At 47.6% G+C, this 21,403-nt stretch overlaps 67 non-coding genes and 4 pseudogenes across 67 annotated transcripts; all 71 read right to left on the bottom strand.

Annotated features, from left to right (window-relative positions):
* Positions 1-66: 66 nt before the first annotated feature.
* Positions 67-185, bottom strand: LOC138476157 (5S ribosomal RNA). Its single transcript, XR_011270234.1, has one exon. It is a non-coding gene; the product is annotated as a 5S ribosomal RNA (ribosomal RNA).
* A 106-nt stretch (positions 186-291) lies between these two features.
* Positions 292-410, bottom strand: LOC138476156 (5S ribosomal RNA). Its single transcript, XR_011270233.1, has one exon. It is a non-coding gene; the product is annotated as a 5S ribosomal RNA (ribosomal RNA).
* Positions 411-873: 463 nt separating this feature from the next.
* LOC138478789 (5S ribosomal RNA) lies at positions 874-992 on the bottom strand. The gene has a single exon (XR_011272624.1). It is a non-coding gene; the product is annotated as a 5S ribosomal RNA (ribosomal RNA).
* Positions 993-1,098: 106 nt separating this feature from the next.
* Positions 1,099-1,217, bottom strand: LOC138478426 (5S ribosomal RNA). The gene has a single exon (XR_011272295.1). It is a non-coding gene; the product is annotated as a 5S ribosomal RNA (ribosomal RNA).
* A 106-nt stretch (positions 1,218-1,323) lies between these two features.
* On the bottom strand, positions 1,324-1,442 carry LOC138473836 (5S ribosomal RNA). The gene has a single exon (XR_011268947.1). It is a non-coding gene; the product is annotated as a 5S ribosomal RNA (ribosomal RNA).
* A 106-nt stretch (positions 1,443-1,548) lies between these two features.
* On the bottom strand, positions 1,549-1,667 carry LOC138478083 (5S ribosomal RNA). Its single transcript, XR_011271983.1, has one exon. It is a non-coding gene; the product is annotated as a 5S ribosomal RNA (ribosomal RNA).
* Positions 1,668-1,773: 106 nt separating this feature from the next.
* LOC138476155 (5S ribosomal RNA) lies at positions 1,774-1,892 on the bottom strand. The gene has a single exon (XR_011270232.1). It is a non-coding gene; the product is annotated as a 5S ribosomal RNA (ribosomal RNA).
* Positions 1,893-2,366: 474 nt separating this feature from the next.
* On the bottom strand, positions 2,367-2,485 carry LOC138476154 (5S ribosomal RNA). The gene has a single exon (XR_011270231.1). It is a non-coding gene; the product is annotated as a 5S ribosomal RNA (ribosomal RNA).
* A 106-nt stretch (positions 2,486-2,591) lies between these two features.
* LOC138476152 (5S ribosomal RNA) lies at positions 2,592-2,710 on the bottom strand. Its single transcript, XR_011270229.1, has one exon. It is a non-coding gene; the product is annotated as a 5S ribosomal RNA (ribosomal RNA).
* Positions 2,711-2,816: 106 nt separating this feature from the next.
* On the bottom strand, positions 2,817-2,935 carry LOC138479677 (5S ribosomal RNA). Its single transcript, XR_011273430.1, has one exon. It is a non-coding gene; the product is annotated as a 5S ribosomal RNA (ribosomal RNA).
* Positions 2,936-3,041: 106 nt separating this feature from the next.
* LOC138478425 (5S ribosomal RNA) lies at positions 3,042-3,160 on the bottom strand. Its single transcript, XR_011272294.1, has one exon. It is a non-coding gene; the product is annotated as a 5S ribosomal RNA (ribosomal RNA).
* A 463-nt stretch (positions 3,161-3,623) lies between these two features.
* LOC138476151 (5S ribosomal RNA) lies at positions 3,624-3,742 on the bottom strand. The gene has a single exon (XR_011270228.1). It is a non-coding gene; the product is annotated as a 5S ribosomal RNA (ribosomal RNA).
* A 106-nt stretch (positions 3,743-3,848) lies between these two features.
* Positions 3,849-3,967, bottom strand: LOC138476150 (5S ribosomal RNA). The gene has a single exon (XR_011270227.1). It is a non-coding gene; the product is annotated as a 5S ribosomal RNA (ribosomal RNA).
* Positions 3,968-4,073: 106 nt separating this feature from the next.
* Positions 4,074-4,192, bottom strand: LOC138476149 (5S ribosomal RNA). Its single transcript, XR_011270226.1, has one exon. It is a non-coding gene; the product is annotated as a 5S ribosomal RNA (ribosomal RNA).
* Positions 4,193-4,298: 106 nt separating this feature from the next.
* Positions 4,299-4,417, bottom strand: LOC138476147 (5S ribosomal RNA). The gene has a single exon (XR_011270225.1). It is a non-coding gene; the product is annotated as a 5S ribosomal RNA (ribosomal RNA).
* Positions 4,418-4,880: 463 nt separating this feature from the next.
* Positions 4,881-4,999, bottom strand: LOC138476145 (5S ribosomal RNA). Its single transcript, XR_011270223.1, has one exon. It is a non-coding gene; the product is annotated as a 5S ribosomal RNA (ribosomal RNA).
* Positions 5,000-5,105: 106 nt separating this feature from the next.
* Positions 5,106-5,224, bottom strand: LOC138478424 (5S ribosomal RNA). The gene has a single exon (XR_011272293.1). It is a non-coding gene; the product is annotated as a 5S ribosomal RNA (ribosomal RNA).
* A 106-nt stretch (positions 5,225-5,330) lies between these two features.
* LOC138479829 (5S ribosomal RNA) lies at positions 5,331-5,449 on the bottom strand. Its single transcript, XR_011273567.1, has one exon. It is a non-coding gene; the product is annotated as a 5S ribosomal RNA (ribosomal RNA).
* Positions 5,450-5,555: 106 nt separating this feature from the next.
* On the bottom strand, positions 5,556-5,674 carry LOC138478082 (5S ribosomal RNA). Its single transcript, XR_011271982.1, has one exon. It is a non-coding gene; the product is annotated as a 5S ribosomal RNA (ribosomal RNA).
* Positions 5,675-5,780: 106 nt separating this feature from the next.
* On the bottom strand, positions 5,781-5,899 carry LOC138476144 (5S ribosomal RNA). Its single transcript, XR_011270222.1, has one exon. It is a non-coding gene; the product is annotated as a 5S ribosomal RNA (ribosomal RNA).
* A 106-nt stretch (positions 5,900-6,005) lies between these two features.
* Positions 6,006-6,124, bottom strand: LOC138479827 (5S ribosomal RNA). The gene has a single exon (XR_011273566.1). It is a non-coding gene; the product is annotated as a 5S ribosomal RNA (ribosomal RNA).
* A 106-nt stretch (positions 6,125-6,230) lies between these two features.
* On the bottom strand, positions 6,231-6,349 carry LOC138476143 (5S ribosomal RNA). The gene has a single exon (XR_011270221.1). It is a non-coding gene; the product is annotated as a 5S ribosomal RNA (ribosomal RNA).
* A 106-nt stretch (positions 6,350-6,455) lies between these two features.
* Positions 6,456-6,574, bottom strand: LOC138477833 (5S ribosomal RNA). The gene has a single exon (XR_011271756.1). It is a non-coding gene; the product is annotated as a 5S ribosomal RNA (ribosomal RNA).
* Positions 6,575-7,038: 464 nt separating this feature from the next.
* On the bottom strand, positions 7,039-7,157 carry LOC138480363 (5S ribosomal RNA). The gene has a single exon (XR_011274045.1). It is a non-coding gene; the product is annotated as a 5S ribosomal RNA (ribosomal RNA).
* Positions 7,158-7,263: 106 nt separating this feature from the next.
* On the bottom strand, positions 7,264-7,382 carry LOC138478422 (5S ribosomal RNA). Its single transcript, XR_011272291.1, has one exon. It is a non-coding gene; the product is annotated as a 5S ribosomal RNA (ribosomal RNA).
* Positions 7,383-7,488: 106 nt separating this feature from the next.
* On the bottom strand, positions 7,489-7,607 carry LOC138479676 (5S ribosomal RNA). Its single transcript, XR_011273429.1, has one exon. It is a non-coding gene; the product is annotated as a 5S ribosomal RNA (ribosomal RNA).
* A 106-nt stretch (positions 7,608-7,713) lies between these two features.
* Positions 7,714-7,832, bottom strand: LOC138479181 (5S ribosomal RNA). Its single transcript, XR_011272979.1, has one exon. It is a non-coding gene; the product is annotated as a 5S ribosomal RNA (ribosomal RNA).
* A 464-nt stretch (positions 7,833-8,296) lies between these two features.
* LOC138474771 (5S ribosomal RNA) lies at positions 8,297-8,405 on the bottom strand (annotated as a pseudogene).
* Positions 8,406-8,511: 106 nt separating this feature from the next.
* On the bottom strand, positions 8,512-8,620 carry LOC138474555 (5S ribosomal RNA; annotated as a pseudogene).
* Positions 8,621-8,726: 106 nt separating this feature from the next.
* Positions 8,727-8,845, bottom strand: LOC138480195 (5S ribosomal RNA). Its single transcript, XR_011273900.1, has one exon. It is a non-coding gene; the product is annotated as a 5S ribosomal RNA (ribosomal RNA).
* A 106-nt stretch (positions 8,846-8,951) lies between these two features.
* LOC138478421 (5S ribosomal RNA) lies at positions 8,952-9,070 on the bottom strand. The gene has a single exon (XR_011272290.1). It is a non-coding gene; the product is annotated as a 5S ribosomal RNA (ribosomal RNA).
* Positions 9,071-9,533: 463 nt separating this feature from the next.
* LOC138476142 (5S ribosomal RNA) lies at positions 9,534-9,652 on the bottom strand. Its single transcript, XR_011270220.1, has one exon. It is a non-coding gene; the product is annotated as a 5S ribosomal RNA (ribosomal RNA).
* Positions 9,653-9,758: 106 nt separating this feature from the next.
* On the bottom strand, positions 9,759-9,877 carry LOC138476141 (5S ribosomal RNA). The gene has a single exon (XR_011270219.1). It is a non-coding gene; the product is annotated as a 5S ribosomal RNA (ribosomal RNA).
* Positions 9,878-9,983: 106 nt separating this feature from the next.
* On the bottom strand, positions 9,984-10,102 carry LOC138476140 (5S ribosomal RNA). Its single transcript, XR_011270218.1, has one exon. It is a non-coding gene; the product is annotated as a 5S ribosomal RNA (ribosomal RNA).
* Positions 10,103-10,208: 106 nt separating this feature from the next.
* LOC138476139 (5S ribosomal RNA) lies at positions 10,209-10,327 on the bottom strand. Its single transcript, XR_011270217.1, has one exon. It is a non-coding gene; the product is annotated as a 5S ribosomal RNA (ribosomal RNA).
* Positions 10,328-10,790: 463 nt separating this feature from the next.
* On the bottom strand, positions 10,791-10,909 carry LOC138477810 (5S ribosomal RNA). Its single transcript, XR_011271735.1, has one exon. It is a non-coding gene; the product is annotated as a 5S ribosomal RNA (ribosomal RNA).
* Positions 10,910-11,015: 106 nt separating this feature from the next.
* LOC138478420 (5S ribosomal RNA) lies at positions 11,016-11,134 on the bottom strand. Its single transcript, XR_011272289.1, has one exon. It is a non-coding gene; the product is annotated as a 5S ribosomal RNA (ribosomal RNA).
* Positions 11,135-11,240: 106 nt separating this feature from the next.
* Positions 11,241-11,359, bottom strand: LOC138473835 (5S ribosomal RNA). Its single transcript, XR_011268946.1, has one exon. It is a non-coding gene; the product is annotated as a 5S ribosomal RNA (ribosomal RNA).
* Positions 11,360-11,465: 106 nt separating this feature from the next.
* Positions 11,466-11,584, bottom strand: LOC138477934 (5S ribosomal RNA). Its single transcript, XR_011271847.1, has one exon. It is a non-coding gene; the product is annotated as a 5S ribosomal RNA (ribosomal RNA).
* Positions 11,585-11,690: 106 nt separating this feature from the next.
* LOC138476138 (5S ribosomal RNA) lies at positions 11,691-11,809 on the bottom strand. The gene has a single exon (XR_011270216.1). It is a non-coding gene; the product is annotated as a 5S ribosomal RNA (ribosomal RNA).
* A 474-nt stretch (positions 11,810-12,283) lies between these two features.
* LOC138476136 (5S ribosomal RNA) lies at positions 12,284-12,402 on the bottom strand. Its single transcript, XR_011270215.1, has one exon. It is a non-coding gene; the product is annotated as a 5S ribosomal RNA (ribosomal RNA).
* Positions 12,403-12,508: 106 nt separating this feature from the next.
* On the bottom strand, positions 12,509-12,627 carry LOC138479675 (5S ribosomal RNA). Its single transcript, XR_011273428.1, has one exon. It is a non-coding gene; the product is annotated as a 5S ribosomal RNA (ribosomal RNA).
* A 106-nt stretch (positions 12,628-12,733) lies between these two features.
* LOC138479180 (5S ribosomal RNA) lies at positions 12,734-12,852 on the bottom strand. The gene has a single exon (XR_011272978.1). It is a non-coding gene; the product is annotated as a 5S ribosomal RNA (ribosomal RNA).
* Positions 12,853-13,316: 464 nt separating this feature from the next.
* Positions 13,317-13,435, bottom strand: LOC138476135 (5S ribosomal RNA). The gene has a single exon (XR_011270214.1). It is a non-coding gene; the product is annotated as a 5S ribosomal RNA (ribosomal RNA).
* A 106-nt stretch (positions 13,436-13,541) lies between these two features.
* On the bottom strand, positions 13,542-13,660 carry LOC138476133 (5S ribosomal RNA). Its single transcript, XR_011270212.1, has one exon. It is a non-coding gene; the product is annotated as a 5S ribosomal RNA (ribosomal RNA).
* Positions 13,661-13,766: 106 nt separating this feature from the next.
* On the bottom strand, positions 13,767-13,885 carry LOC138479674 (5S ribosomal RNA). The gene has a single exon (XR_011273427.1). It is a non-coding gene; the product is annotated as a 5S ribosomal RNA (ribosomal RNA).
* A 106-nt stretch (positions 13,886-13,991) lies between these two features.
* LOC138478419 (5S ribosomal RNA) lies at positions 13,992-14,110 on the bottom strand. Its single transcript, XR_011272288.1, has one exon. It is a non-coding gene; the product is annotated as a 5S ribosomal RNA (ribosomal RNA).
* A 463-nt stretch (positions 14,111-14,573) lies between these two features.
* Positions 14,574-14,692, bottom strand: LOC138476132 (5S ribosomal RNA). The gene has a single exon (XR_011270211.1). It is a non-coding gene; the product is annotated as a 5S ribosomal RNA (ribosomal RNA).
* Positions 14,693-14,798: 106 nt separating this feature from the next.
* LOC138476131 (5S ribosomal RNA) lies at positions 14,799-14,917 on the bottom strand. The gene has a single exon (XR_011270210.1). It is a non-coding gene; the product is annotated as a 5S ribosomal RNA (ribosomal RNA).
* Positions 14,918-15,023: 106 nt separating this feature from the next.
* Positions 15,024-15,142, bottom strand: LOC138476130 (5S ribosomal RNA). Its single transcript, XR_011270209.1, has one exon. It is a non-coding gene; the product is annotated as a 5S ribosomal RNA (ribosomal RNA).
* A 106-nt stretch (positions 15,143-15,248) lies between these two features.
* On the bottom strand, positions 15,249-15,367 carry LOC138476129 (5S ribosomal RNA). The gene has a single exon (XR_011270208.1). It is a non-coding gene; the product is annotated as a 5S ribosomal RNA (ribosomal RNA).
* Positions 15,368-15,830: 463 nt separating this feature from the next.
* On the bottom strand, positions 15,831-15,949 carry LOC138476128 (5S ribosomal RNA). Its single transcript, XR_011270207.1, has one exon. It is a non-coding gene; the product is annotated as a 5S ribosomal RNA (ribosomal RNA).
* Positions 15,950-16,055: 106 nt separating this feature from the next.
* LOC138478418 (5S ribosomal RNA) lies at positions 16,056-16,174 on the bottom strand. Its single transcript, XR_011272287.1, has one exon. It is a non-coding gene; the product is annotated as a 5S ribosomal RNA (ribosomal RNA).
* A 106-nt stretch (positions 16,175-16,280) lies between these two features.
* Positions 16,281-16,399, bottom strand: LOC138479826 (5S ribosomal RNA). The gene has a single exon (XR_011273565.1). It is a non-coding gene; the product is annotated as a 5S ribosomal RNA (ribosomal RNA).
* Positions 16,400-16,505: 106 nt separating this feature from the next.
* LOC138478080 (5S ribosomal RNA) lies at positions 16,506-16,624 on the bottom strand. Its single transcript, XR_011271980.1, has one exon. It is a non-coding gene; the product is annotated as a 5S ribosomal RNA (ribosomal RNA).
* Positions 16,625-16,730: 106 nt separating this feature from the next.
* LOC138476127 (5S ribosomal RNA) lies at positions 16,731-16,849 on the bottom strand. The gene has a single exon (XR_011270206.1). It is a non-coding gene; the product is annotated as a 5S ribosomal RNA (ribosomal RNA).
* Positions 16,850-16,955: 106 nt separating this feature from the next.
* On the bottom strand, positions 16,956-17,074 carry LOC138479824 (5S ribosomal RNA). Its single transcript, XR_011273563.1, has one exon. It is a non-coding gene; the product is annotated as a 5S ribosomal RNA (ribosomal RNA).
* Positions 17,075-17,180: 106 nt separating this feature from the next.
* On the bottom strand, positions 17,181-17,299 carry LOC138476125 (5S ribosomal RNA). Its single transcript, XR_011270205.1, has one exon. It is a non-coding gene; the product is annotated as a 5S ribosomal RNA (ribosomal RNA).
* Positions 17,300-17,405: 106 nt separating this feature from the next.
* Positions 17,406-17,524, bottom strand: LOC138477832 (5S ribosomal RNA). The gene has a single exon (XR_011271755.1). It is a non-coding gene; the product is annotated as a 5S ribosomal RNA (ribosomal RNA).
* Positions 17,525-17,988: 464 nt separating this feature from the next.
* Positions 17,989-18,107, bottom strand: LOC138480362 (5S ribosomal RNA). The gene has a single exon (XR_011274044.1). It is a non-coding gene; the product is annotated as a 5S ribosomal RNA (ribosomal RNA).
* A 106-nt stretch (positions 18,108-18,213) lies between these two features.
* On the bottom strand, positions 18,214-18,332 carry LOC138478415 (5S ribosomal RNA). The gene has a single exon (XR_011272285.1). It is a non-coding gene; the product is annotated as a 5S ribosomal RNA (ribosomal RNA).
* Positions 18,333-18,438: 106 nt separating this feature from the next.
* LOC138479672 (5S ribosomal RNA) lies at positions 18,439-18,557 on the bottom strand. The gene has a single exon (XR_011273426.1). It is a non-coding gene; the product is annotated as a 5S ribosomal RNA (ribosomal RNA).
* A 106-nt stretch (positions 18,558-18,663) lies between these two features.
* On the bottom strand, positions 18,664-18,782 carry LOC138479179 (5S ribosomal RNA). The gene has a single exon (XR_011272977.1). It is a non-coding gene; the product is annotated as a 5S ribosomal RNA (ribosomal RNA).
* A 464-nt stretch (positions 18,783-19,246) lies between these two features.
* Positions 19,247-19,355, bottom strand: LOC138474770 (5S ribosomal RNA; annotated as a pseudogene).
* A 106-nt stretch (positions 19,356-19,461) lies between these two features.
* LOC138474554 (5S ribosomal RNA) lies at positions 19,462-19,570 on the bottom strand (annotated as a pseudogene).
* Positions 19,571-19,676: 106 nt separating this feature from the next.
* Positions 19,677-19,795, bottom strand: LOC138480194 (5S ribosomal RNA). The gene has a single exon (XR_011273899.1). It is a non-coding gene; the product is annotated as a 5S ribosomal RNA (ribosomal RNA).
* Positions 19,796-19,901: 106 nt separating this feature from the next.
* Positions 19,902-20,020, bottom strand: LOC138478414 (5S ribosomal RNA). Its single transcript, XR_011272284.1, has one exon. It is a non-coding gene; the product is annotated as a 5S ribosomal RNA (ribosomal RNA).
* Positions 20,021-20,483: 463 nt separating this feature from the next.
* Positions 20,484-20,602, bottom strand: LOC138476124 (5S ribosomal RNA). Its single transcript, XR_011270204.1, has one exon. It is a non-coding gene; the product is annotated as a 5S ribosomal RNA (ribosomal RNA).
* A 106-nt stretch (positions 20,603-20,708) lies between these two features.
* On the bottom strand, positions 20,709-20,827 carry LOC138476123 (5S ribosomal RNA). Its single transcript, XR_011270203.1, has one exon. It is a non-coding gene; the product is annotated as a 5S ribosomal RNA (ribosomal RNA).
* A 106-nt stretch (positions 20,828-20,933) lies between these two features.
* LOC138476121 (5S ribosomal RNA) lies at positions 20,934-21,052 on the bottom strand. Its single transcript, XR_011270201.1, has one exon. It is a non-coding gene; the product is annotated as a 5S ribosomal RNA (ribosomal RNA).
* Positions 21,053-21,158: 106 nt separating this feature from the next.
* On the bottom strand, positions 21,159-21,277 carry LOC138476120 (5S ribosomal RNA). Its single transcript, XR_011270200.1, has one exon. It is a non-coding gene; the product is annotated as a 5S ribosomal RNA (ribosomal RNA).
* Between the last annotated feature and the right edge of the window lie 126 nt (positions 21,278-21,403).

The following is a 21,403-nucleotide window of genomic DNA, read 5'->3' as shown; positions in this document are numbered from 1 at the left end:
GCTAGACCTTGCAGTTTTGAAAGGCAATTGAGAAATGGCTCACTTCCTGAACTTGGAGCACAAAAAAGCCTACAGCACCTGGTATTCCCAGGCGGTCTCCCATCCAGGTACTAACTAGGCCCGACACTGCTTAGCTTCCGAGATCAGACGAGATCGGGCGCATTCAGTGTGGTGTGGCCGTAGGCTCTGGGCCTAGTGAGTTTTGTACTTTTAAGCATCTAGTCGGCTAGACCTTGCAGTTTTGAAAGGCAATTGAGAAATGGCTCACTTCCTGAACTTGGAGCACAAAAAAGCCTACAGCACCTGGTATTCCCAGGCGGTCTCCCATCCAGGTACTAACTAGGCCCGACACTGCTTAGCTTCCGAGATCAGACGAGATCGGGCGCATTCAGTGTGGTGTGGCCGTAGGCTCTAGAAATGCTAAGAATATTACTCTTATGCATTTGCATTTAGTAAGCTAAGCCATGCAGCCACTTGCAACATGATACCACGCTCATCGCTCGATCAGGCTCGATCAGGCGAGATATATAAGACTGGTGGGCCCATTCAGGACTCCTATGTCTGGTAGGATAACTTTAATCCATCCATCCTGTTTCTGTTGCAGGGAGGTGGAGAGAACAATCAACACAATAACGCCTTTCTTTCATGCCTCTTGAAGGACTCAATATTCTCTGTACTGCATTACATGTGAAAGTCGATTTATTACCCATGAACACACTACCTGTATGCTAATTATATGTAAATAGGTAGCTCCAGCCCTCATAATGTTGTCCAACATTTCCGCTATAAAACGGGATAAAATTATTTTGGAAACATACCAAATTTGAAAAGTAATTGAGAAGTTGCGCAATTACTAATCATGGAGCACAAAATAGCCTACAGCACCTGGTATTCCCAGGCGGTCTCCCATCCAGGTACTAACTAGGCCCGACACGGCTTAGCTTCCGAGATCAGACGAGATCGGGCGCATTCAGTGTGGTGTGGCCGTAGGCTCTGGGCCTAGTGAGTTTTGTACTTTTAAGCATCTAGTCGGCTAGACCTTGCAGTTTTGAAAGGCAATTGAGAAATGGCTCACTTCCTGAACTTGGAGCACAAAAAAGCCTACAGCACCTGGTATTCCCAGGCAGTCTCCCATCCAGGTACTAACTAGGCCCGACACTGCTTAGCTTCCGAGATCAGACGAGATCGGGCGCATTCAGTGTGGTGTGGCCGTAGGCTCAGATCCTAGTGAGTTTTGTACTTTTAAGCATCTAGTCGGCTAGACCTTGCAGTTTTGAAAGGCAATTGAGAAATGGCTCACTTCCTGAACTTGGAGCACAAAAAAGCCTACAGCACCTGGTATTCCCAGGCGGTCTCCCATCCAGGTACTAACTAGGCCCGACACTGCTTAGCTTCTGCGATCAGACGAGATCGGGCACATTCAGTGTGGTGTGGCCGTAGGCTCTGGTCCTAGTGAGTTTTGTACTTTTAAGCATCTAGTCGGCTAGACCTTGCAGTTTTGAAAGGCAATTGAGAAATGGCTCACTTCCTGAACTTGGAGCACAAAAAAGCCTACAGCACCTGGTATTCCCAGGCGGTCTCCCATCCAGGTACTAACTAGGCCCGACACTGCTTAGCTTCCGAGATCAGACGAGATCAGGCGCATTCAGTGTGGTGTGGCCGTAGGCTCTGGGCCTAGTGAGTTTTGTACTTTTAAGCATCTAGTCGGCTAGACCTTGCAGTTTTGAAAGGCAATTGAGAAATGGCTCACTTCCTGAACTTGGAGCACAAAAAAGCCTACAGCACCTGGTATTCCCAGGCGGTCTCCCATCCAGGTACTAACTAGGCCCGACACTGCTTAGCTTCCGAGATCAGACGAGATCGGGCGCATTCAGTGTGGTGTGGCCGTAGGCTCTAGAAATGCTAAGAATATTACTCTTATGCATTTGCATTTAGTAAGCTAAGCCATGCAGCCACTTGCAACATGATACCACGCTCATCGCTCGATCAGCGCTCGATCAGGCTCGATCAGGCGAGATATATAAGACTGGTGGGCCCATTCAGGACTCCTATGTCTGGTAGGATAACTTTAATCCATCCATCCTGTTTCTGTTGCAGGGAGGTGGAGAGAACAATCAACACAATAACGGCTTTCTTTCATGCCTCTTGAAGGACTCAATATTCTCTGTACTGCATTACATGTGAAAGTCGATTTATTACCCATGAACACACTACCTGTATGCTAATTATATGTAAATAGGTAGCTCCAGCCCTCATAATGTTGTCCAACATTTCCGCTATAAAACGGGATAAAATTATTTTGGAAACATACCAAATTTGAAAAGTAATTGAGAAGTTGTGCAATTACTAATCATGGAGCACAAAATAGCCTACAGCACCTGGTATTCCCAGGCGGTCTCCCATCCAGGTACTAACTAGGCCCGACACTGCTTAGCTTCCGAGATCAGACGAGATCGGGCGCATTCAGTGTGGTGTGGCCGTAGGCTCTGGGCCTAGTGAGTTTTGTACTTTTAAGCATCTAGTCGGCTAGACCTTGCAGTTTTGAAAGGCAATTGAGAAATGGCTCACTTCCTGAACTTGGAGCACAAAAAAGCCTACAGCACCTGGTATTCCCAGGCGGTCTCCCATCCAGGTACTAACTAGGCCCGACACTGCTTAGCTTCCGAGATCAGACGAGATCGGGCGCATTCAGTGTGGTGTGGCCGTAGGCTCTGGTCCTAGTGAGTTTTGTACTTTTAAGCATCTAGTCGGCTAGACCTTGCAGTTTTGAAAGGCAATTGAGAAATGGCTCACTTCCTGAACTTGGAGCACAAAAAAGCCTACAGCACCTGGTATTCCCAGGCCGTCTCCCATCCAGGTACTAACTAGGCCCGACACTGCTTAGCTTCCGAGATCAGACGAGATCGGGCGCATTCAGTGTGGTGTGGCCGTAGGCTCTGGGCCTAGTGAGTTTTGTACTTTTAAGCATCTAGTCGGCTAGACCTTGCAGTTTTGAAAGGCAATTGAGAAATGGCTCACTTCCTGAACTTGGAGCACAAAAAAGCCTACAGCACCTGGTATTCCCAGGCAGTCTCCCATCCAGGTACTAACTAGGCCCGACACTGCTTAGCTTCCGAGATCAGACGAGATCGGGCGCATTCAGTGTGGTGTGGCCGTAGGCTCTAGAAATGCTAAGAATATTACTCTTATGCATTTGCATTTAGTAAGCTAAGCCATGCAGCCACTTGCATCATGATACCACGCTCATCGCTCGATCAGGCTCGATCAGGCGAGATATATAAGACTGGTGGGCCCATTCAGGACTCCTATGTCTGGTAGGATAACTTTAATCCATCCATCCTGTTTCTGTTGCAGGGAGGTGGAGAGAACAATCAACACAATAACGGCTTTCTTTCATGCCTCTTGAAGGACTCAATATTCTCTGTACTGCATTACATGTGAAAGTCGATTTATTACCCATGAACACACTACCTGTATGCTAATTATATGTAAATAGGTAGCTCCAGCCCTCATAATGTTGTCCAACATTTCCGCTATAAAACGGGATAAAATTATTTTGGAAACATACCAAATTTGAAAAGTAATTGAGAAGTTGTGCAATTACTAATCATGGAGCACAAAATAGCCTACAGCACCTGGTATTCCCAGGCGGTCTCCCATCCAGGTACTAACTAGGCCCGACACTGCTTAGCTTCCGAGATCAGACGAGATCGGGCGCATTCAGTGTGGTGTGGCCGTAGGCTCAGGGCCTAGTGAGTTTTGTACTTTTAAGCATCTAGTCGGCTAGACCTTGCAGTTTTGAAAGGCAATTGAGAAATGGCTCACTTCCTGAACTTGGAGCACAAAAAAGCCTACAGCACCTGGTATTCCCAGGCGGTCTCCCATCCAGGTACTAACTAGGCCCGACACTGCTTAGCTTCCGAGATCAGACGAGATCGGGCGCATTCAGTGTGGTGTGGCCGTAGGCTCTGGTCCTAGTGAGTTTTGTACTTTTAAGCATCTAGTCGGCTAGACCTTGCAGTTTTGAAAGGCAATTGAGAAATGGCTCACTTCCTGAACTTGGAGCACAAAAAAGCCTACAGCACCTGGTATTCCCAGGCGGTCTCCCATCCAGGTACTAACTAGGCCCGACACTGCTTAGCTTCCGAGATCAGACGAGATCGGGCGCATTCAGTGTGGTGTGGCCGTAGGCTCTGGGCCTAGTGAGTTTTGTACTTTTAAGCATCTAGTCGGCTAGACCTTGCAGTTTTGAAAGGCAATTGAGAAATGGCTCACTTCCTGAACTTGGAGCACAAAAAAGCCTACAGCACCTGGTATTCCCAGGCGGTCTCCCATCCAGGTACTAACTAGGCCCGACACTGCTTAGCTTCCGAGATCAGACGAGATCGGGCGCATTCAGTGTGGTGTGGCCGTAGGCTCTAGAAATGCTAAGAATATTACTCTTATGCATTTGCATTTAGTAAGCTAAGCCATGCAGCCACTTGCAACATGATACCACGCTCATCGCTCGATCAGGCTCGATCAGGCGAGATATATAAGACTGGTGGGCCCATTCAGGACTCCTATGTCTGGTAGGATAACTTTAATCCATCCATCCTGTTTCTGTTGCAGGGAGGTGGAGAGAACAATCAACACAATAACGCCTTTCTTTCATGCCTCTTGAAGGACTCAATATTCTCTGTACTGCATTACATGTGAAAGTCGATTTATTACCCATGAACACACTACCTGTATGCTAATTATATGTAAATAGGTAGCTCCAGCCCTCATAATGTTGTCCAACATTTCCGCTATAAAACGGGATAAAATTATTTTGGAAACATACCAAATTTGAAAAGTAATTGAGAAGTTGCGCAATTACTAATCATGGAGCACAAAATAGCCTACAGCACCTGGTATTCCCAGGCGGTCTCCCATCCAGGTACTAACTAGGCCCGACACTGCTTAGCTTCCGAGATCAGACGAGATCGGGCGCATTCAGTGTGGTGTGGCCGTAGGCTCTGGGCCTAGTGAGTTTTGTACTTTTAAGCATCTAGTCGGCTAGACCTTGCAGTTTTGAAAGGCAATTGAGAAATGGCTCACTTCCTGAACTTGGAGCACAAAAAAGCCTACAGCACCTGGTATTCCCAGGCAGTCTCCCATCCAGGTACTAACTAGGCCCGACACTGCTTAGCTTCCGAGATCAGACGAGATCGGGCGCATTCAGTGTGGTGTGGCCGTAGGCTCAGATCCTAGTGAGTTTTGTACTTTTAAGCATCTAGTCGGCTAGACCTTGCAGTTTTGAAAGGCAATTGAGAAATGGCTCACTTCCTGAACTTGGAGCACAAAAAAGCCTACAGCACCTGGTATTCCCAGGCGGTCTCCCATCCAGGTACTAACTAGGCCCGACACTGCTTAGCTTCTGAGATCAGACGAGATCGGGCACATTCAGTGTGGTGTGGCCGTAGGCTCTGGTCCTAGTGAGTTTTGTACTTTTAAGCATCTAGTCGGCTAGACCTTGCAGTTTTGAAAGGCAATTGAGAAATGGCTCACTTCCTGAACTTGGAGCACAAAAAAGCCTACAGCACCTGGTATTCCCAGGCGGTCTCCCATCCAGGTACTAACTAGGCCCGACACTGCTTAGCTTCCGAGATCAGACGAGATCAGGCGCATTCAGTGTGGTGTGGCCGTAGGCTCTGGGCCTAGTGAGTTTTGTACTTTTAAGCATCTAGTCGGCTAGACCTTGCAGTTTTGAAAGGCAATTGAGAAATGGCTCACTTCCTGAACTTGGAGCACAAAAAAGCCTACAGCACCTGGTATTCCCAGGCGGTCTCCCATCCAGGTACTAACTAGGCCCGACACTGCTTAGCTTCCGAGATCAGACGAGATCGGGCGCATTCAGTGTGGTGTGGCCGTAGGCTCTGGTCCTAGTGAGTTTTGTACTTTTAAGCATCTAGTCGGCTAGACCTTGCAGTTTTGAAAGGCAATTGAGAAATGGCTCACTTCCTGAACTTGGAGCACAAAAAAGCCTACAGCACCTGGTATTCCCAGGCGGTCTCCCATCCAGGTACTAACTAGGCCCGACACTGCTTAGCTTCTGAGATCAGACGAGATCGGGCACATTCAGTGTGGTGTGGCCGTAGGCTCTGGTCCTAGTGAGTTTTGTACTTTTAAGCATCTAGTCGGCTAGACCTTGCAGTTTTGAAAGGCAATTGAGAAATGGCTCACTTCCTGAACTTGGAGCACAAAAAAGCCTACAGCACCTGGTATTCCCAGGCGGTCTCCCATCCAGGTACTAACTAGGCCCGACACTGCTTAGCTTCCGAGATCAGACGAGATCGGGCGCATTCAGTGTGGTGTGGCCGTAGGCTCTGGGCCTAGTGAGTTTTGTACTTTTAAGCATCTAGTCGGCTAGACCTTGCAGTTTTGAAAGGCAATTGAGAAATGGCTCACTTCCTGAACTTGGAGCACAAAAAAGCCTACAGCACCTGGTATTCCCAGGCGGTCTCCCATCCAGGTACTAACTAGGCCCGACACTGCTTAGCTTCCGAGATCAGACGAGATCGGGCGCATTCAGTGTGGTGTGGCCGTAGACTCTAGAAATGCTAAGAATATTACTCTTATGCATTTGCATTTAGTAAGCTAAGCCATGCAGCCACTTGCAACATGATACCACGCTCATCGCTCGATCAGCGCTTGATCAGGCGAGATATATAAGACTGGTGGGCCCATTCAGGACTCCTATGTCTGGTAGGATAACTTTAATCCATCCATCCTGTTTCTGTTGCAGGGAGGTGGAGAGAACAATCAACACAATAACGGCTTTCTTTCATGCCTCTTGAAGGACTCAATATTCTCTGTACTGCATTACATGTGAAAGTCGATTTATTACCCATGAACACACTACCTGTATGCTAATTATATGTAAATAGGTAGCTCCAGCCCTCATAATGTTGTCCAACATTTCCGCTATAAAACGGGATAAAATTATTTTGGAAACATACCAAATTTGAAAAGTAATTGAGAAGTTGCGCAATTACTAATCATGGAGCACAAAATAGCCTACAGCACCTGGTATTCCCAGGCCGTCTCCCATCCAGGTACTAACTAGGCCCGACACTGCTTAGCTTCCGAGATCAGACGAGATCGGGCGCATTCAGTGTGGTGCAGCCGTAGGCTCTGGGCCTAGTGAGTTTTGTACTTTTAAGCATCTAGTCGGCTAGACCTTGCAGTTTTGAAAGGCAATTGAGAAATGGCTCACTTCCTGAACTTGGAGCACAAAAAAGCCTACAGCACCTGGTATTCCCAGGCAGTCTCCCATCCAGGTACTAACTAGGCCCGACACTGCTTAGCTTCCGAGATCAGACGAGATCGGGCGCATTCAGTGTGGTGTGGCCGTAGGCTCTGGTCCTAGTGAGTTTTGTACTTTTAAGCATCTAGTCGGCTAGACCTTGCAGTTTTGAAAGGCAATTGAGAAATGGCTCACTTCCTGAACTTGGAGCACAAAAAAGCCTACAGCACCTGGTATTCCCAGGCCGTCTCCCATCCAGGTACTAACTAGGCCCGACACTGCTTAGCTTCCGAGATCAGACGAGATCGGGCGCATTCAGTGTGGTGTGGCCGTAGGCTCTGGGCCTAGTGAGTTTTGTATTTTTAAGCATCTAGTCGGCTAGACCTTGCAGTTTTGAAAGGCAATTGAGAAATGGCTCACTTCCTGAACTTGGAGCACAAAAAAGCCTACAGCACCTGGTATTCCCAGGCGGTCTCCCATCCAGGTACTAACTAGGCCCGACACTGCTTAGCTTCCGAGATCAGACGAGATCGGGCGCATTCAGTCTGGTGTGGCCGTAGGCTCTAGTAATGCTAAGAATATTACTCTTATGCATTTGCATTTAGTAAGCTAAGCCATGCAGCCACTTGCAACATGATACCACGCTCATCGCTCGATCAGCGCTCGATCAGGCGAGATATATAAGACTGGTGGGCCCATTCAGGACTCCTATGTCTGGTAGGATAACTTTAATCCATCCATCCTGTTTCTGTTGCAGGGAGGTGGAGAGAACAATCAACACAATAACGGCTTTCTTTCATGCCTCTTGAAGGACTCAATATTCTCTGTACTGCATTACATGTGAAAGTCGATTTATTACCCATGAACACACTACCTGTATGCTAATTATATGTAAATAGGTAGCTCCAGCCCTCATAATGTTGTCCAACATTTCCGCTATAAAACGGGATAAAATTATTTTGGAAACATACCAAATTTGAAAAGTAATTGAGAAGTTGTGCAATTACTAATCATGGAGCACAAAATAGCCTACAGCACCTGGTATTCCCAGGCGGTCTCCCATCCAGGTACTAACTAGGGCCGACACTGCTTAGCTTCCGAGATCAGACGCATTCAGTGTGGTGTAGCCGTAGGCTCTGGGCCTAGTGAGTTTTGTACTTTTAAGCATCTAGTCGGCTAGACCTTGCAGTTTTGAAAGGCAATTGAGAAATGGCTCACTTCCTGAACTTGGAGCACAAAAAAGCCTACAGCACCTGGTATTCCCAGGCGGTCTCCCATCCAGGTACTAACTAGGCCCGACACTGCTTAGCTTCCGAGATCAGACGCATTCAGTGTGGTGTGGCCGTAGGCTCTGGTCCTAGTGAGTTTTGTACTTTTAAGCATCTAGTCGGCTAGACCTTGCAGTTTTGAAAGGCAATTGAGAAATGGCTCACTTCCTGAACTTGGAGCACAAAAAAGCCTACAGCACCTGGTATTCCCAGGCCATCTCCCATCCAGGTACTAACTAGGCCCGACACTGCTTAGCTTCCGAGATCAGACGAGATCGGGCGCATTCAGTGTGGTGTGGCCGTAGGCTCTGGGCCTAGTGAGTTTTGTACTTTTAAGCATCTAGTCGGCTAGACCTTGCAGTTTTGAAAGGCAATTGAGAAATGGCTCACTTCCTGAACTTGGAGCACAAAAAAGCCTACAGCACCTGGTATTCCCAGGCAGTCTCCCATCCAGGTACTAACTAGGCCCGACACTGCTTAGCTTCCGAGATCAGACGAGATCGGGCGCATTCAGTGTGGTGTGGCCGTAGGCTCTAGAAATGCTAAGAATATTACTCTTATGCATTTGCATTTAGTAAGCTAAGCCATGCAGCCACTTGCATCATGATACCACGCTCATCGCTCGATCAGGCTCGATCAGGCGAGATATATAAGACTGGTGGGCCCATTCAGGACTCCTATGTCTGGTAGGATAACTTTAATCCATCCATCCTGTTTCTGTTGCAGGGAGGTGGAGAGAACAATCAACACAATAACGGCTTTCTTTCATGCCTCTTGAAGGACTCAATATTCTCTGTACTGCATTACATGTGAAAGTCGATTTATTACCCATGAACACACTACCTGTATGCTAATTATATGTAAATAGGTAGCTCCAGCCCTCATAATGTTGTCCAACATTTCCGCTATAAAACGGGATAAAATTATTTTGGAAACATACCAAATTTGAAAAGTAATTGAGAAGTTGTGCAATTACTAATCATGGAGCACAAAATAGCCTACAGCACCTGGTATTCCCAGGCGGTCTCCCATCCAGGTACTAACTAGGCCCGACACTGCTTAGCTTCCGAGATCAGACGAGATCGGGCGCATTCAGTGTGGTGTGGCCGTAGGCTCAGGGCCTAGTGAGTTTTGTACTTTTAAGCATCTAGTCGGCTAGACCTTGCAGTTTTGAAAGGCAATTGAGAAATGGCTCACTTCCTGAACTTGGAGCACAAAAAAGCCTACAGCACCTGGTATTCCCAGGCGGTCTCCCATCCAGGTACTAACTAGGCCCGACACTGCTTAGCTTCCGAGATCAGACGAGATCGGGCGCATTCAGTGTGGTGTGGCCGTAGGCTCTGGTCCTAGTGAGTTTTGTACTTTTAAGCATCTAGTCGGCTAGACCTTGCAGTTTTGAAAGGCAATTGAGAAATGGCTCACTTCCTGAACTTGGAGCACAAAAAAGCCTACAGCACCTGGTATTCCCAGGCGGTCTCCCATCCAGGTACTAACTAGGCCCGACACTGCTTAGCTTCCGAGATCAGACGAGATCGGGCGCATTCAGTGTGGTGTGGCCGTAGGCTCTGGGCCTAGTGAGTTTTGTACTTTTAAGCATCTAGTCGGCTAGACCTTGCAGTTTTGAAAGGCAATTGAGAAATGGCTCACTTCCTGAACTTGGAGCACAAAAAAGCCTACAGCACCTGGTATTCCCAGGCGGTCTCCCATCCAGGTACTAACTAGGCCCGACACTGCTTAGCTTCCGAGATCAGACGAGATCGGGCGCATTCAGTGTGGTGTGGCCGTAGGCTCTAGAAATGCTAAGAATATTACTCTTATGCATTTGCATTTAGTAAGCTAAGCCATGCAGCCACTTGCAACATGATACCACGCTCATCGCTCGATCAGGCTCGATCAGGCGAGATATATAAGACTGGTGGGCCCATTCAGGACTCCTATGTCTGGTAGGATAACTTTAATCCATCCATCCTGTTTCTGTTGCAGGGAGGTGGAGAGAACAATCAACACAATAACGCCTTTCTTTCATGCCTCTTGAAGGACTCAATATTCTCTGTACTGCATTACATGTGAAAGTCGATTTATTACCCATGAACACACTACCTGTATGCTAATTATATGTAAATAGGTAGCTCCAGCCCTCATAATGTTGTCCAACATTTCCGCTATAAAACGGGATAAAATTATTTTGGAAACATACCAAATTTGAAAAGTAATTGAGAAGTTGCGCAATTACTAATCATGGAGCACAAAATAGCCTACAGCACCTGGTATTCCCAGGCGGTCTCCCATCCAGGTACTAACTAGGCCCGACACTGCTTAGCTTCCGAGATCAGACGAGATCGGGGGCATTCAGTGTGGTGTGGCCGTAGGCTCTGGGCCTAGTGAGTTTTGTACTTTTAAGCATCTAGTCGGCTAGACCTTGCAGTTTTGAAAGGCAATTGAGAAATGGCTCACTTCCTGAACTTGGAGCACAAAAAAGCCTACAGCACCTGGTATTCCCAGGCAGTCTCCCATCCAGGTACTAACTAGGCCCGACACTGCTTAGCTTCCGAGATCAGACGAGATCGGGCGCATTCAGTGTGGTGTGGCCGTAGGCTCAGATCCTAGTGAGTTTTGTACTTTTAAGCATCTAGTCGGCTAGACCTTGCAGTTTTGAAAGGCAATTGAGAAATGGCTCACTTCCTGAACTTGGAGCACAAAAAAGCCTACAGCACCTGGTATTCCCAGGCGGTCTCCCATCCAGGTACTAACTAGGCCCGACACTGCTTAGCTTCTGCGATCAGACGAGATCGGGCACATTCAGTGTGGTGTGGCCGTAGGCTCTGGTCCTAGTGAGTTTTGTACTTTTAAGCATCTAGTCGGCTAGACCTTGCAGTTTTGAAAGGCAATTGAGAAATGGCTCACTTCCTGAACTTGGAGCACAAAAAAGCCTACAGCACCTGGTATTCCCAGGTGGTCTCCCATCCAGGTACTAACTAGGCCCGACACTGCTTAGCTTCCGAGATCAGACGAGATCAGGCGCATTCAGTGTGGTGTGGCCGTAGGCTCTGGGCCTAGTGAGTTTTGTACTTTTAAGCATCTAGTCGGCTAGACCTTGCAGTTTTGAAAGGCAATTGAGAAATGGCTCACTTCCTGAACTTGGAGCACAAAAAAGCCTACAGCACCTGGTATTCCCAGGCGGTCTCCCATCCAGGTACTAACTAGGCCCGACACTGCTTAGCTTCCGAGATCAGACGAGATCGGGCGCATTCAGTGTGGTGTGGCCGTAGGCTCTAGAAATGCTAAGAATATTACTCTTATGCATTTGCATTTAGTAAGCTAAGCCATGCAGCCACTTGCAACATGATACCACGCTCATCGCTCGATCAGCGCTCGATCAGGCTCGATCAGGCGAGATATATAAGACTGGTGGGCCCATTCAGGACTCCTATGTCTGGTAGGATAACTTTAATCCATCCATCCTGTTTCTGTTGCAGGGAGGTGGAGAGAACAATCAACACAATAACGGCTTTCTTTCATGCCTCTTGAAGGACTCAATATTCTCTGTACTGCATTACATGTGAACGTCGATTTATTACCCATGAACACACTACCTGTATGCTAATTATATGTAAATAGGTAGCTCCAGCCCTCATAATGTTGTCCAACATTTCCGCTATAAAACGGGATAAAATTATTTTGGAAACATACCAAATTTGAAAAGTAATTGAGAAGTTGTGCAATTACTAATCATGGAGCACAAAATAGCCTACAGCACCTGGTATTCCCAGGCGGTCTCCCATCCAGGTACTAACTAGGCCCGACACTGCTTAGCTTCCGAGATCAGACGAGATCGGGCGCATTCAGTGTGGTGTGGCCGTAGGCTCTGGTCCTAGTGAGTTTTGTACTTTTAAGCATCTAGTCGGCTAGACCTTGCAGTTTTGAAAGGCAATTGAGAAATGGCTCACTTCCTGAACTTGGAGCACAAAAAAGCCTACAGCACCTGGTATTCCCAGGCCGTCTCCCATCCAGGTACTAACTAGGCCCGACACTGCTTAGCTTCCGAGATCAGACGAGATCGGGCGCATTCAGTGTGGTGTGGCCGTAGGCTCTGGGCCTAGTGAGTTTTGTACTTTTAAGCATCTAGTCGGCTAGACCTTGCAGTTTTGAAAGGCAATTGAGAAATGGCTCACTTCCTGAACTTGGAGCACAAAAAAGCCTACAGCACCTGGTATTCCCAGGCGGTCTCCCATCCAGGTACTAACTAGGCCCGACACTGCTTAGCTTCCGAGATCAGACGAGATCGGGCGCATTCAGTCTGGTGTGGCCGTAGGCTCTAGTAATGCTAAGAATATTACTCTTATGCATTTGCATTTAGTAAGCTAAGCCATGCAGCCACTTGCAACATGATACCACGCTCATCGCTCGATCAGCGCTCGATCAGGCGAGATATATAAGACTGGTGGGCCCATTCAGGACTCCTATGTCTGGTAGGATAACTTTAATCCATCCATCCTGTTTCTGTTGCAGGGAGGTGGAGAGAACAATCAACACAATAACGGCTTTCTTTCATGCCTCTTGAAGGACTCAATATTCTCTGTACTGCATTACATGTGAAAGTCGATTTATTACCCATGAACACACTACCTGTATGCTAATTATATGTAAATAGGTAGCTCCAGCCCTCATAATGTTGTCCAACATTTCCGCTATAAAACGGGATAAAATTATTTTGGAAACATACCAAATTTGAAAAGTAATTGAGAAGTTGTGCAATTACTAATCATGGAGCACAAAATAGCCTACAGCACCTGGTATTCCCAGGCGGTCTCCCATCCAGGTACTAACTAGGCCCGACACTGCTTAGCTTCCGAGATCAGACGAGATCGGGCGCATTCAGTGTGGTGTGGCCGTAGGCTCTGGGCCTAGTGAGTTTTGTACTTTTAAGCATCTAGTCGGCTAGACCTTGCAGTTTTGAAAGGCAATTGAGAAATGGCTCACTTCCTGAACTTGGAGCACAAAAAAGCCTACAGCACCTGGTATTCCCAGGCGGTCTCCCATCCAGGTACTAACTAGGCCCGACACTGCTTAGCTTCCGAGATCAGACGAGATCGGGCGCATTCAGTGTGGTGTGGCCGTAGGCTCTGGTCCTAGTGAGTTTTGTACTTTTAAGCATCTAGTCGGCTAGACCTTGCAGTTTTGAAAGGCAATTGAGAAATGGCTCACTTCCTGAACTTGGAGCACAAAAAAGCCTACAGCACCTGGTATTCCCAGGCCGTCTCCCATCCAGGTACTAACTAGGCCCGACACTGCTTAGCTTCCGAGATCAGACGAGATCGGGCGCATTCAGTGTGGTGTGGCCGTAGGCTCTGGGCCTAGTGAGTTTTGTACTTTTAAGCATCTAGTCGGCTAGACCTTGCAGTTTTGAAAGGCAATTGAGAAATGGCTCACTTCCTGAACTTGGAGCACAAAAAAGCCTACAGCACCTGGTATTCCCAGGCAGTCTCCCATCCAGGTACTAACTAGGCCCGACACTGCTTAGCTTCCGAGATCAGACGAGATCGGGCGCATTCAGTGTGGTGTGGCCGTAGGCTCTAGAAATGCTAAGAATATTACTCTTATGCATTTGCATTTAGTAAGCTAAGCCATGCAGCCACTTGCATCATGATACCACGCTCATCGCTCGATCAGGCTCGATCAGGCGAGATATATAAGACTGGTGGGCCCATTCAGGACTCCTATGTCTGGTAGGATAACTTTAATCCATCCATCCTGTTTCTGTTGCAGGGAGGTGGAGAGAACAATCAACACAATAACGGCTTTCTTTCATGCCTCTTGAAGGACTCAATATTCTCTGTACTGCATTACATGTGAAAGTCGATTTATTACCCATGAACACACTACCTGTATGCTAATTATATGTAAATAGGTAGCTCCAGCCCTCATAATGTTGTCCAACATTTCCGCTATAAAACGGGATAAAATTATTTTGGAAACATACCAAATTTGAAAAGTAATTGAGAAGTTGTGCAATTACTAATCATGGAGCACAAAATAGCCTACAGCACCTGGTATTCCCAGGCGGTCTCCCATCCAGGTACTAACTAGGCCCGACACTGCTTAGCTTCCGAGATCAGACGAGATCGGGCGCATTCAGTGTGGTGTGGCCGTAGGCTCAGGGCCTAGTGAGTTTTGTACTTTTAAGCATCTAGTCGGCTAGACCTTGCAGTTTTGAAAGGCAATTGAGAAATGGCTCACTTCCTGAACTTGGAGCACAAAAAAGCCTACAGCACCTGGTATTCCCAGGCGGTCTCCCATCCAGGTACTAACTAGGCCCGACACTGCTTAGCTTCCGAGATCAGACGAGATCGGGCGCATTCAGTGTGGTGTGGCCGTAGGCTCTGGTCCTAGTGAGTTTTGTACTTTTAAGCATCTAGTCGGCTAGACCTTGCAGTTTTGAAAGGCAATTGAGAAATGGCTCACTTCCTGAACTTGGAGCACAAAAAAGCCTACAGCACCTGGTATTCCCAGGCGGTCTCCCATCCAGGTACTAACTAGGCCCGACACTGCTTAGCTTCCGAGATCAGACGAGATCGGGCGCATTCAGTGTGGTGTGGCCGTAGGCTCTGGGCCTAGTGAGTTTTGTACTTTTAAGCATCTAGTCGGCTAGACCTTGCAGTTTTGAAAGGCAATTGAGAAATGGCTCACTTCCTGAACTTGGAGCACAAAAAAGCCTACAGCACCTGGTATTCCCAGGCGGTCTCCCATCCAGGTACTAACTAGGCCCGACACTGCTTAGCTTCCGAGATCAGACGAGATCGGGCGCATTCAGTGTGGTGTGGCCGTAGGCTCTAGAAATGCTAAGAATATTACTCTTATGCATTTGCATTTAGTAAGCTAAGCCATGCAGCCACTTGCAACATGATACCACGCTCATCGCTCGATCAGGCTCGATCAGGCGAGATATATAAGACTGGTGGGCCCATTCAGGACTCCTATGTCTGGTAGGATAACTTTAATCCATCCATCCTGTTTCTGTTGCAGGGAGGTGGAGAGAACAATCAACACAATAACGCCTTTCTTTCATGCCTCTTGAAGGACTCAATATTCTCTGTACTGCATTACATGTGAAAGTCGATTTATTACCCATGAACACACTACCTGTATGCTAATTATATGTAAATAGGTAGCTCCAGCCCTCATAATGTTGTCCAACATTTCCGCTATAAAACGGGATAAAATTATTTTGGAAACATACCAAATTTGAAAAGTAATTGAGAAGTTGCGCAATTACTAATCATGGAGCACAAAATAGCCTACAGCACCTGGTATTCCCAGGCGGTCTCCCATCCAGGTACTAACTAGGCCCGACACTGCTTAGCTTCCGAGATCAGACGAGATCGGGCGCATTCAGTGTGGTGTGGCCGTAGGCTCTGGGCCTAGTGAGTTTTGTACTTTTAAGCATCTAGTCGGCTAGACCTTGCAGTTTTGAAAGGCAATTGAGAAATGGCTCACTTCCTGAACTTGGAGCACAAAAAAGCCTACAGCACCTGGTATTCCCAGGCAGTCTCCCATCCAGGTACTAACTAGGCCCGACACTGCTTAGCTTCCGAGATCAGACGAGATCGGGCGCATTCAGTGTGGTGTGGCCGTAGGCTCAGATCCTAGTGAGTTTTGTACTTTTAAGCATCTAGTCGGCTAGACCTTGCAGTTTTGAAAGGCAATTGAGAAATGGCTCACTTCCTGAACTTGGAGCACAAAAAAGCCTACAGCACCTGGTATTCCCAGGCGGTCTCCCATCCAGGTACTAACTAGGCCCGACACTGCTTAGCTTCTGAGATCAGACGAGATCGGGCACATTCAGTGTGGTGTGGCCGTAGGCTCTGGTCCTAGTGAGTTTTGTACTTTTAAGCATCTAGTCGGCTAGACCTTGCAGTTTTGAAAGGCAATTGAGAAATGGCTCACTTCCTGAACTTGGAGCACAAAAAAGCCTACAGCACCTGGTATTCCCAGGCGGTCTCCCATCCAGGTACTAACTAGGCCCGACACTGCTTAGCTTCCGAGATCAGACGAGATCAGGCGCATTCAGTGTGGTGTGGCCGTAGGCTCTGGGCCTAGTGAGTTTTGTACTTTTAAGCATCTAGTCGGCTAGACCTTGCAGTTTTGAAAGGCAATTGAGAAATGGCTCACTTCCTGAACTTGGAGCACAAAAAAGCCTACAGCACCTGGTATTCCCAGGCGGTCTCCCATCCAGGTACTAACTAGGCCCGACACTGCTTAGCTTCCGAGATCAGACGAGATCGGGCGCATTCAGTGTGGTGTGGCCGTAGGCTCTGGTCCTAGTGAGTTTTGTACTTTTAAGCATCTAGTCGGCTAGACCTTGCAGTTTTGAAAGGCAATTGAGAAATGGCTCACTTCCTGAACTTGGAGCACAAAAAAGCCTACAGCACCTGGTATTCCCAGGCGGTCTCCCATCCAGGTACTAACTAGGCCCGACACTGCTTAGCTTCTGAGATCAGACGAGATCGGGCACATTCAGTGTGGTGTGGCCGTAGGCTCTGGTCCTAGTGAGTTTTGTACTTTTAAGCATCTAGTCGGCTAGACCTTGCAGTTTTGAAAGGCAATTGAGAAATGGCTCACTTCCTGAACTTGGAGCACAAAAAAGCCTACAGCACCTGGTATTCCCAGGCGGTCTCCCATCCAGGTACTAACTAGGCCCGACACTGCTTAGCTTCCGAGATCAGACGAGATCGGGCGCATTCAGTGTGGTGTGGCCGTAGGCTCTGGGCCTAGTGAGTTTTGTACTTTTAAGCATCTAGTCGGCTAGACCTTGCAGTTTTGAAAGGCAATTGAGAAATGGCTCACTTCCTGAACTTGGAGCACAAAAAAGCCTACAGCACCTGGTATTCCCAGGCGGTCTCCCATCCAGGTACTAACTAGGCCCGACACTGCTTAGCTTCCGAGATCAGACGAGATCGGGCGCATTCAGTGTGGTGTGGCCGTAGACTCTAGAAATGCTAAGAATATTACTCTTATGCATTTGCATTTAGTAAGCTAAGCCATGCAGCCACTTGCAACATGATACCACGCTCATCGCTCGATCAGCGCTTGATCAGGCGAGATATATAAGACTGGTGGGCCCATTCAGGACTCCTATGTCTGGTAGGATAACTTTAATCCATCCATCCTGTTTCTGTTGCAGGGAGGTGGAGAGAACAATCAACACAATAACGGCTTTCTTTCATGCCTCTTGAAGGACTCAATATTCTCTGTACTGCATTACATGTGAAAGTCGATTTATTACCCATGAACACACTACCTGTATGCTAATTATATGTAAATAGGTAGCTCCAGCCCTCATAATGTTGTCCAACATTTCCGCTATAAAACGGGATAAAATTATTTTGGAAACATACCAAATTTGAAAAGTAATTGAGAAGTTGCGCAATTACTAATCATGGAGCACAAAATAGCCTACAGCACCTGGTATTCCCAGGCCGTCTCCCATCCAGGTACTAACTAGGCCCGACACTGCTTAGCTTCCGAGATCAGACGAGATCGGGCGCATTCAGTGTGGTGCAGCCGTAGGCTCTGGGCCTAGTGAGTTTTGTACTTTTAAGCATCTAGTCGGCTAGACCTTGCAGTTTTGAAAGGCAATTGAGAAATGGCTCACTTCCTGAACTTGGAGCACAAAAAAGCCTACAGCACCTGGTATTCCCAGGCAGTCTCCCATCCAGGTACTAACTAGGCCCGACACTGCTTAGCTTCCGAGATCAGACGAGATCGGGCGCATTCAGTGTGGTGTGGCCGTAGGCTCTGGTCCTAGTGAGTTTTGTACTTTTAAGCATCTAGTCGGCTAGACCTTGCAGTTTTGAAAGGCAATTGAGAAATGGCTCACTTCCTGAACTTGGAGCACAAAAAAGCCTACAGCACCTGGTATTCCCAGGCCGTCTCCCATCCAGGTACTAACTAGGCCCGACACTGCTTAGCTTCCGAGATCAGACGAGATCGGGCGCATTCAGTGTGGTGTGGCCGTAGGCTCTGGGCCTAGTGAGTTTTGTATTTTTAAGCATCTAGTCGGCTAGACCTTGCAGTTTTGAAAGGCAATTGAGAAATGGCTCACTTCCTGAACTTGGAGCACAAAAAAGCCTACAGCACCTGGTATTCCCAGGCGGTCTCCCATCCAGGTACTAACTAGGCCCGACACTGCTTAGCTTCCGAGATCAGACGAGATCGGGCGCATTCAGTCTGGTGTGGCCGTAGGCTCTAGTAATGCTAAGAATATTACTCTTATGCATTTGCATTTAGTAAGCTAAGCCATGCAGCCACTTGCAACATGATACCACGCTCATCGCTCGATCAGCGCTCGATCAGGCGAGATATATAAGACTGGTGGGCCCATTCAGGACTCCTATGTCTGGTAGGATAACTTTAATCCATCCATCCTGTTTCTGTTGCAGGGAGGTGGAGAGAACAATCAACACAATAACGGCTTTCTTTCATGCCTCTTGAAGGACTCAATATTCTCTGTACTGCATTACATGTGAAAGTCGATTTATTACCCATGAACACACTACCTGTATGCTAATTATATGTAAATAGGTAGCTCCAGCCCTCATAATGTTGTCCAACATTTCCGCTATAAAACGGGATAAAATTATTTTGGAAACATACCAAATTTGAAAAGTAATTGAGAAGTTGTGCAATTACTAATCATGGAGCACAAAATAGCCTACAGCACCTGGTATTCCCAGGCGGTCTCCCATCCAGGTACTAACTAGGGCCGACACTGCTTAGCTTCCGAGATCAGACGCATTCAGTGTGGTGTAGCCGTAGGCTCTGGGCCTAGTGAGTTTTGTACTTTTAAGCATCTAGTCGGCTAGACCTTGCAGTTTTGAAAGGCAATTGAGAAATGGCTCACTTCCTGAACTTGGAGCACAAAAAAGCCTACAGCACCTGGTATTCCCAGGCGGTCTCCCATCCAGGTACTAACTAGGCCCGACACTGCTTAGCTTCCGAGATCAGACGCATTCAGTGTGGTGTGGCCGTAGGCTCTGGTCCTAGTGAGTTTTGTACTTTTAAGCATCTAGTCGGCTAGACCTTGCAGTTTTGAAAGGCAATTGAGAAATGGCTCACTTCCTGAACTTGGAGCACAAAAAAGCCTACAGCACCTGGTATTCCCAGGCCATCTCCCATCCAGGTACTAACTAGGCCCGACACTGCTTAGCTTCCGAGATCAGACGAGATCGGGCGCATTCAGTGTGGTGTGGCCGTAGGCTCTGGGCCTAGTGAGTTTTGTACTTTTAAGCATCTAGTCGGCTAGACCTTGCAGTTTTGAAAGGCAATTGAGAAATGGCTCACTTCCTGAACTTGGAGCACAAAAAAGCCTACAGCACCTGGTATTCCCAGGCAGTCTCCCATCCAGGTACTAACTAGGCCCGACACTGCTTAGCTTCCGAGATCAGACGAGATCGGGCGCATTCAGTGTGGTGTGGCCGTAGGCTCTAGAAATGCTAAGAATATTACTCTTATGCATTTGCATTTAGTAAGCTAAGCCATGCAGCCACTTGCATCATGATACCACGCTCATCGCTCGATCAGGCTCGATCAGGCGAGATATATAAGACTGGTGGGCCCATTCAGGACTCCTATGTCTGGTAGGATAACTTTAATCCATCCATCCTGTTTCTGTTGCAGGGAGGTGGAGAGAACAATCAACACAATAACGGCTTTCTTTCATGCCTCTTGAAGGACTCAATATTCTCTGTACTGCATTACATGTGAAAGTCGATTTATTACCCATGAACACACTACCTGTATGCTAATTATATGTAAATAGGTAGCTCCAGCCCTCATAATGTTGTCCAACATTTCCGCTATAAAACGGGATAAAATTATTTTGGAAACATACCAAATTTGAAAAGTAATTGAGAAGTTGTGCAATTACTAATCATGGAGCACAAAATAGCCTACAGCACCTGGTATTCCCAGGCGGTCTCCCATCCAGGTACTAACTAGGCCCGACACTGCTTAGCTTCCGAGATCAGACGAGATCGGGCGCATTCAGTGTGGTGTGGCCGTAGGCTCAGGGCCTAGTGAGTTTTGTACTTTTAAGCATCTAGTCGGCTAGACCTTGCAGTTTTGAAAGGCAATTGAGAAATGGCTCACTTCCTGAACTTGGAGCACAAAAAAGCCTACAGCACCTGGTATTCCCAGGCGGTCTCCCATCCAGGTACTAACTAGGCCCGACACTGCTTAGCTTCCGAGATCAGACGAGATCGGGCGCATTCAGTGTGGTGTGGCCGTAGGCTCTGGTCCTAGTGAGTTTTGTACTTTTAAGCATCTAGTCGGCTAGACCTTGCAGTTTTGAAAGGCAATTGAGAAATGGCTCACTTCCTGAACTTGGAGCACAAAAAAGCCTACAGCACCTGGTATTCCCAGGCGGTCTCCCATCCAGGTACTAACTAGGCCCGACACTGCTTAGCTTCCGAGATCAGACGAGATCGGGCGCATTCAGTGTGGTGTGGCCGTAGGCTCTGGGCCTAGTGAGTTTTGTACTTTTAAGCATCTAGTCGGCTAGACCTTGCAGTTTTGAAAGGCAATTGAGAAATGGCTCACTTCCTGAACTTGGAGCACAAAAAAGCCTACAGCACCTGGTATTCCCAGGCGGTCTCCCATCCAGGTACTAACTAGGCCCGACACTGCTTAGCTTCCGAGATCAGACGAGATCGGGCGCATTCAGTGTGGTGTGGCCGTAGGCTCTAGAAATGCTAAGAATATTACTCTTATGCATTTGCATTTAGTAAGCTAAGCCATGCAGCCACTTGCAACATGATACCACGCTCATCGCTCGATCAGGCTCGATCAGGCGAGATATATAAGACTG

The sequence above is a fragment of the Ambystoma mexicanum genome, chromosome 8 (genome assembly GCF_040938575.1).
Source record: "Ambystoma mexicanum isolate Mex_15411 chromosome 8, UKY_AmexF1_1, whole genome shotgun sequence".
NCBI lineage: Eukaryota > Metazoa > Chordata > Amphibia > Caudata > Ambystomatidae > Ambystoma > Ambystoma mexicanum.
The sequence above is the reverse complement of the archived record's forward strand: the minus strand, read 5'-3'. Positions and strand labels throughout refer to the sequence as shown.